Source organism: Pteropus vampyrus, unplaced genomic scaffold, assembly GCF_000151845.1.
Source record: "Pteropus vampyrus isolate Shadow unplaced genomic scaffold, Pvam_2.0 Scaffold1, whole genome shotgun sequence".
Taxonomy (NCBI): domain Eukaryota; kingdom Metazoa; phylum Chordata; class Mammalia; order Chiroptera; family Pteropodidae; genus Pteropus; species Pteropus vampyrus.
The window spans coordinates 19,710,112-19,717,243 of NW_011888782.1; the positions used below are offsets into that span (position 1 = coordinate 19,710,112).

At 42.2% G+C, this 7,132-nt stretch overlaps 1 long non-coding RNA gene across 1 annotated transcript in view; it reads right to left on the reverse strand.

Moving 5' to 3' along the window:
• The window catches only part of LOC111744876, a 13,416-nt gene extending 10,947 nt beyond the window's left edge, over nt 1-2,469 (reverse strand). The window contains exons 1-2 of the long non-coding RNA XR_002782374.1: nt 2,458-2,469; nt 1,080-1,082 (exon numbers count right to left, since the gene is read on the reverse strand). This is a non-coding gene — a long non-coding RNA (uncharacterized LOC111744876). The remainder of the gene's footprint in view (nt 1-1,079; nt 1,083-2,457) is intronic.
• Between the last annotated feature and the right edge of the window lie 4,663 nt (nt 2,470-7,132).

Consider the following 7,132-nt stretch of genomic DNA (forward strand, 5'->3'; position numbering starts at 1 on the left):
GGCGCAGGGCTTAGCAACCGCGCGCCCGCCACAGCCTCCCTCCGCGCGCTGGCCCGGCTGTGCGCGCCGCGCGGGGACCCGGAGGCCCGGCGGGGCCAGGCTTTGAACCTGCACCCACACCCACTACTTCGCCAATGAGCGCCAAAACGGGGCCCCGGGGACTCCTCAGCAGCCCCGCCTCTCCCCGCCCAGCCCGGTCCAGCCTTTCTGCGCTCCCAGCACTGCGCGCAATGGAGCCAGGTACGGTCGGGCTTTGAACGTGAGCCTCGCCCACGTTCTCCGTAGGTAGCCGACCAAAGACGTCCCCAGCACCGCCAGCACTCCGCGCTCCTCCTGGCAGTCAGAGTGCAGACTTCCCATTCCCGCTACTCTCGCATGGACTCCATGTCCCGCAGTCGCCCTACATCCTTGTTGCCAGATTCAGAGACCTCCTCATGCTCTGGTCCATACTCGCGGCCTCAAAGACAGGCTGTAAATCATCCCTCTAGCCTCGTGTCTTCCTGGTACCAGTTAAAGGCTGCTCAACGCCCCTTGCATCCTTATACCCCTATACCCTTCCCCAGCACCACATGCCTGATCCTCCTATTTGCAGATCCCCCAGGTCTGCAGTCACAGTCCAGGTTGGGTGGGTAGGGGTGGGATGGAGGATGACGGCATATCCTCAGCTGGCTCCCCCAGAGCCGTCCTGGGAAAGAAAATGAATGCATTGAACGCCCATCCCTCCACATGGCCGCTGACATGATTATAGATAGCACTGGTCTTGATTTTGCCTTAATTTATCAAGTCACAGAATGACTTTGTCCAACGTTCGTGTTCTTTGAAATTGTTCATATTCCACGGAACACAAAGGCTGAGCTGATAGTACCAGGTCAGCTCCCAGATGTCGGGGTCTTCCTCACACATGTCGAAAGTCCGAAAGAAGACTGTTTCAGCTAACCAGGGGGTGACCTTGGAACCCAGTCCCTTCCCAGGCTTCTACGTGGCCACTTTCAACATATTGTCTTTTCTCCACACACTTGTCACCTCAGGGTCACAAAATGGCTGCAGCAGCCTCACGAAGCCACTATGTAAAAAAGGACCTTCTGCTTCTAGCTGGTTCTGCACAACCCAAAGCAATCATCGAAGACCATTTTCAGTAATCCATTATACCGACAGTGAACAAAATGACAAATGACTTGCCTCCAAGTCACTCAACTTCTGGTGGGGGGAAGCAGAAAATAAAATAATCGAGTATGGTGATAAATGGTATGGAGGAAAATGAAGCAAAGAAAAGGGAATAAGGATGTTGTTATTTTGAGCCGTGTGGTCAGAAAGAGCCTTGCTAGCAAAGTGACATTGAGCAAAAGCCTGGAGAAAGAGTCTGCAGTAGTCCCTCTTATCCATGGTTTCGCTTTCCATGGTTTCAGTTACCCACGGTCGACCACAGTCTAAAAATATTAGATCGAAGAAACAGATTTGGTAGTATCCGCAGTTTAAAGCTCCCGCTGGGAGTCTTGGAACATATAACCCATGGATAAGGGGGACAACTGTATCTGGAAATTTCTGTGGGGGTAAGTGCCTCTCAGCTACCTAAGTACTTTCTTTTCAGAAGCCTTTACAGCCACCTTTCTTGGCCCTATTATTTATATTTTAGGAGTAAATAAAACTTAAATAAACTGACTTTTAGAAAAAGATTTGACTTTCGTGGAGGAGCAATCGGATTACTTGTATTATCTTTCTTGCAAAAGCAGCAGTCCAGCAGTGTTTAATTACTGACTAGATAATCATTTATATGTTAACTAACTATATACTTTAAACAAGTACAATGAACCCCTTAACTCAGATTATCAGATTATGTCACAACAGTGAAGGAGGAACATGATATATCTGGGTGAACACTGAGTAGTTGCCTACTCAATACCTATTCTCTCTTTCTGACGTAGTAACAGACCCCAACGTTTAGCTGAGCACATCGCAACCTGGAAAAAAGTATCCATTTCCTAGCCTCCCTTGCAGCCAGGAATGAAAAGTTTCTGGCTGATGAAATAGAATTGTGTGGGAGTTTCGGATGGGTTTCTTCAAGATGTGAATGCTGTTAATAGGTACATTCCTTTGTCCTTCTCGACCCCCTTCTCTGGTCTGGGATTTCAGACACAATGTCCGTGGTAGGTTGGATTATTACTTTTAACTCTTCACTCCATCTCTTAATAGTATTAGATAACCACCCTTTATAATGCAGGGAGTTTACTTCCCTAAACTTGACTTTAGACTTACTGACTTTGAAGCCAATGGGATATTATTGAACATAATGTGAACAGAAGCTTGGAATACACTGTAGTTTGGTTTGCCCTTTTTTGCTTCTGCCAATGTCCCAGCTAGCTGCCAGTCCCAGGAAAAAGTGGAGAAACATGAAGCAGACCTAAACTTCAACCAGCTGCTAAGTTCATATTAAGAGAAACATTGAACACACACATTTACAATTATTTAAATGTGAAATAGAAGAAAGAAAAGGAACATCATGCTTGTAGTGAATGACATAACTCATTTAGCATAGCTGAAGAGAATGGAACAATAGCCCTGGTGGTCTGGTCAAGGTGTCAGAGCTATTTTGGTTGCAAAGCGAGCAGAATTTCACTCAAGTAGCTCAAGTTAAGTTGACAGGGACCACAGCATATATTAAGACTATCTGAAGTATCTCACAGACATCTAAAATCAAATTGGCCACCACCTCATAACCTGACTCGCGGATGTTCCCTACAATTGCTACATCTCGGAATTCGGTTTCTCCAGGGAGAAAATATACTCAGCCCTATTTATTTATCCTGGCCAAGGCATTTAAACCACCGGTCAGCCATTGGATTGGCTGCTTTGGGGTAGGTGTCTGTCCCTGCTTTACATAGCCATGGCTCTGCGGAAAAGAGGCTAGAGGAAGTGGAACAGATGTGGAAGCTAGAGAGGTGGAATGACTGCCTCTCTGCACAGGACATTTTAAGTCAGGAGAAGAATTTACATATGGGAAAAAAAAATTGACTGACATATCCAGGACACCAGATAGGCTTTGTTGAGGAAGGAGCTGGGAGCATTTCCACGAGGTCAAACCTGGGTGGGATACCTCTGTGTTTTTAGGAAAGGCTTGGAGGAGAGACTAGATAAGGGGATGATGGAGCCTTCAAGAGACATTTCTGTACTTCCCAGCATTACCCAGGGTGACTCTAGGTTAAGATCTGGGGAAAGGAGAAAAATTCAATATCTCATACAGATCACTCACTGTTCTAGCAAATTTGCAAAGTGTTTTCTTCAGTGACACTTTACATTTCTTCCCATCATATTGCTAGAACGTTTCTAGGTGTCTCCTCGCCCCCAGCTGTCACCACCTCCCTCCTTCCCTTCCCTGGTAAACTTGAGAGACAATTTCACATTCCCCATCTATACTCTCTCTCTTCCACCAGACTCGGCAGACCTGCTGCAATCTCCTTTGTTTTCTACCTTTCTGCATTGCTGCTTTACCTTCATTGCTAAAAACCTCTTATCTGCCAAACTGAGCACAATTCGTTCCTTATTTTATTTCCTTTCGCTGCAGTGTGTGATCGGTCTTGAAACTCTCTCCTCTCTATGACTTCTATGGAACCTGTTGCTTTCGAATCTACCCCCACATTCTTAAAGCAAACATCTTTACTTCTCTGCGAGTCTCTCATCCTCTAGTCAATCCTTACATTGCTATTTCTTAGGGCTTTATTCTTGTCTTTGGTAAACTCTCCCTGAGTGATCTTATCTAATCTCTTGGTTTTAACTTCAGACCAATTTCATCTCATCTCTCTCAAAATCCTGCTCAGCTGCCTACTAGATGACCCCTCACAGACACCCCGTAGGTACCTCTTACAACATCCAAAACAAAACTCATAATCTTTCCCCCAGAATCTGCCTCTCCTACTGGATTCGTAGTCTTATTTAATTCAGTCGTCCAAGCCATAAATCCAGAAATTAATGTCAACTTCACATCCAGTCTCCAAATCCTCTGCGTTCTCCTTTTTCTCCTCCCCTCTGCTTGTCATTGTCTTATTAGCATTCCATCTTGACCATCCCAAGCATCTCCTTCTCTATACTGCTACATTCTTTCCATTCTTATTCCCAGGTCATTAGCCTTTTGGAGACGAGGAAATCATTCTCAATATTGCTCTCTATGATTGATAATTTCTCCATTGGAAATCTGCCACTGGCTCTCTGTACTCTGAGAGTTAAAATCTAAACCCCTTAAGATGATCTTCAAGGCCTTCCTACTTCTGGTTTTGTCTGCCTATCAACCCTCAGTCCCTGCCATCCCCCCCATGGATACTCAGGGCTCCAGTTAGTACAAATTCCTTGCTTTCTCTTGGCTACTATCTCTTTCCATACACTGCTACATCTGCCCCTGTGCAGACCTGACTCAAGTATTACCTCCTCAAAGTAAGTAAACTGCCAAGCCATGATTCAAGCCCTAATTATTCTGTCCTCTTTACCTGCAGAAAGAAAGGAAAGTAGGGTGTTTGAATTACTGCATCATGGCCAATCTGATCTCTTCCCAGTGCCGACAACTGACCCAGCCATTCTGCTCAGCCAGTGATTCTTATCGTCCTTGAAGTCAGCCCAAATGCCTCGATCTGGTGTGAAAGACTTATCAAGGTTGACCTGAGTTCACACTAGTGAAAGGTTTCAAAAAGCAAGAAGTCAAAACCATTGCCTAAGATAAAATACAAGACTTCCTGTGGCTGTCCTTGATGCATGTAATCTATCTTCTCATTCTAGTTAGGATAACTATGTGTCAGCTGTGTGTAGACATGATGTAAGGAATATATCAAAATATGTTACTGCTTTTCCTGGATACAAGCTCTTGTTTTTAAAAGAATTCATTTATTTTCCAATGTCTGCTAAAATTGCCATCCGGGCCCTCCTGATGCCCAAGAATATGGCACTCAGTGCTGTAAAACCAAGATGCAAATAATGCTTTCTGTATTACAGCAATAAATACAAACTTTTATGCAAAACTACTAACCAACTTTCAAGCATGGAATAGTAATACAAGGAAAGTCCAAGGCATTCTCAAGTCCTTACAATATAGTTGTAGATTCAGGGCATGATTTCAAGTATCATAGGATACTATGTTACTTTTAAAACTTAAGCAGAGTATCTCAAAATACCGCCTCTAATTAGATATGATAGCTAGAAAACTACACTGGTCCTAACTCTGAAAAAGCTAGACTATAGTATAAATATATATGTAATCTCTATTGAATTACCAAACTTTCCTTTAAAAAAGTTTCCAGAATAAGACATGTAGGCACACAAAGTTAAAAATGCACAGATGCACATGTGCATTTACAAAATGTGTATGTGTGGTTCATGCCTATGTATAGGGCACACAGATACTGAGAATGCTATAAAGAAATTCCTACATTAGGGGCTCAAAATTCTCTTACATAAAATTAAAAATAAATTTACGAATGATTCAGTTAGTTTTAGATAAAGTCTTCCTGCTCATCTCAATATTAATGAAAGGATAGTAGTAACCTCAGATATGGCCGCTGTCCTCAAAGTTAAACAGAGAGAAAGTAGACAGACCGCTCCTGGTTCTAGTATTTAGCTGAAGTTTGCTGCTCCAGGGCAGAGGTCTGCAAACTATATGGACCTCACAGACAAATCCGGCTTACTGCCAATTTGTGTAAATAAAGTTTTATTAGAATATAGCCACATCTATCATTTTCATATTGTCTATGCTACTTTTGAAAACTTGTGACAGAGACTAAATACTCCACAAGGCCAAAAATATTTATTATCCGGTCCTTTACAGAAAAAGTTTGTGGACCTCTGCTATTATGTCAGCACATTTCTGTGTCCCGTCTTTGGATGCCATGGAGAAGAAAGAGCAAGCCACCAAAACCTACATATTTATATGTTTAATCAGAATGAGATCTTTTCTGGAAAAAAATTAATGTTCCTCATTCTCAGGTTCAAGACAGTCGATCCATTTTAATGGATCCCTTTCATTGTCTAACCCACTCAGATTTAATCCCCTCTCTGAACATTCTCAAAATCTCTACCAAGCAGAGAAGCCCAGTGCGAGAGGAAAGCCAAGCATTTCCAAACTATCTTTCAGGAGCTACTACAAAGGGCATCTCTTTTGAGCCTCATAACTCTGTTAGATAGAGTCATTCTTGCCATTTTTCTGAGGCTGTTTCCTGTTTTAAAACATTTGAAAAAGCTAAGAGTTGGAGAGCTTAAGAAAAGCCCAAAGTCACACAGCCTAATAAGTTGCAGAGGCAAAACTGGAATTTGGGCCTGTCTTCCTTCTGCCATATCTTGCTTCTTGATCGATTTATTCATATATTCATTCAATAAATAATTATCGAGCACTTTAAGGGAATCTGCTATGTTCAGTCACTATGCCAGGCACCGAAGACACAAAGATCATCCAAAACTGAAGAAAAAAATGACACTAGGGGAAGATATATTTCAAATAAGATCGATGTGGCCCTCCATCCCAGAATCCCCTTATGAAATATAGTTTCATAGTTTTATTTTTCTAAAAGATACAATGTCGACTAATTAGACTATAACACTGAAGTATATACATGATGTAGGCTATTGATATAATGTGAGAGAAGTTTCCAGGCTAATGAAATTCAAAGCAATTTTTCAAACTGATTCAGTCTAGATTACCTTTGAATTTCTCTTAACTGCCATACCAGACATACATAATTCAGGTGCCCCATTGGCATGGAACCCACTAGACTGTGATGAGTTAGTTATACACAGTCCCTGTGCTGTACTGTCTAACTTGGGTGTCATTGTTTTTCAATACGATCTTGGGATATCTTTTTCATTTAATGTTTAAAAAACTGGATGCAACAGGAAAGAGAAATCTGTATTATGTGTGTGTGTACACGATAGAAGTTATTTCAGCTTAGATTTGGATAATGCACTGCAAAATATAATCCAACTCTTTATTAAAGTATAGAAGACATACAATATTATATTAGTTTCAGGAGTACAACCTAGTGATTCTACATTTCTATACCTCACAATGTGATCACCACACTAAACCTAGTAACCATCTGTTCCTGTATAAAGTTATTACTATATTATTGACTATATTCCCTATGCTGCACATTACCTCCCT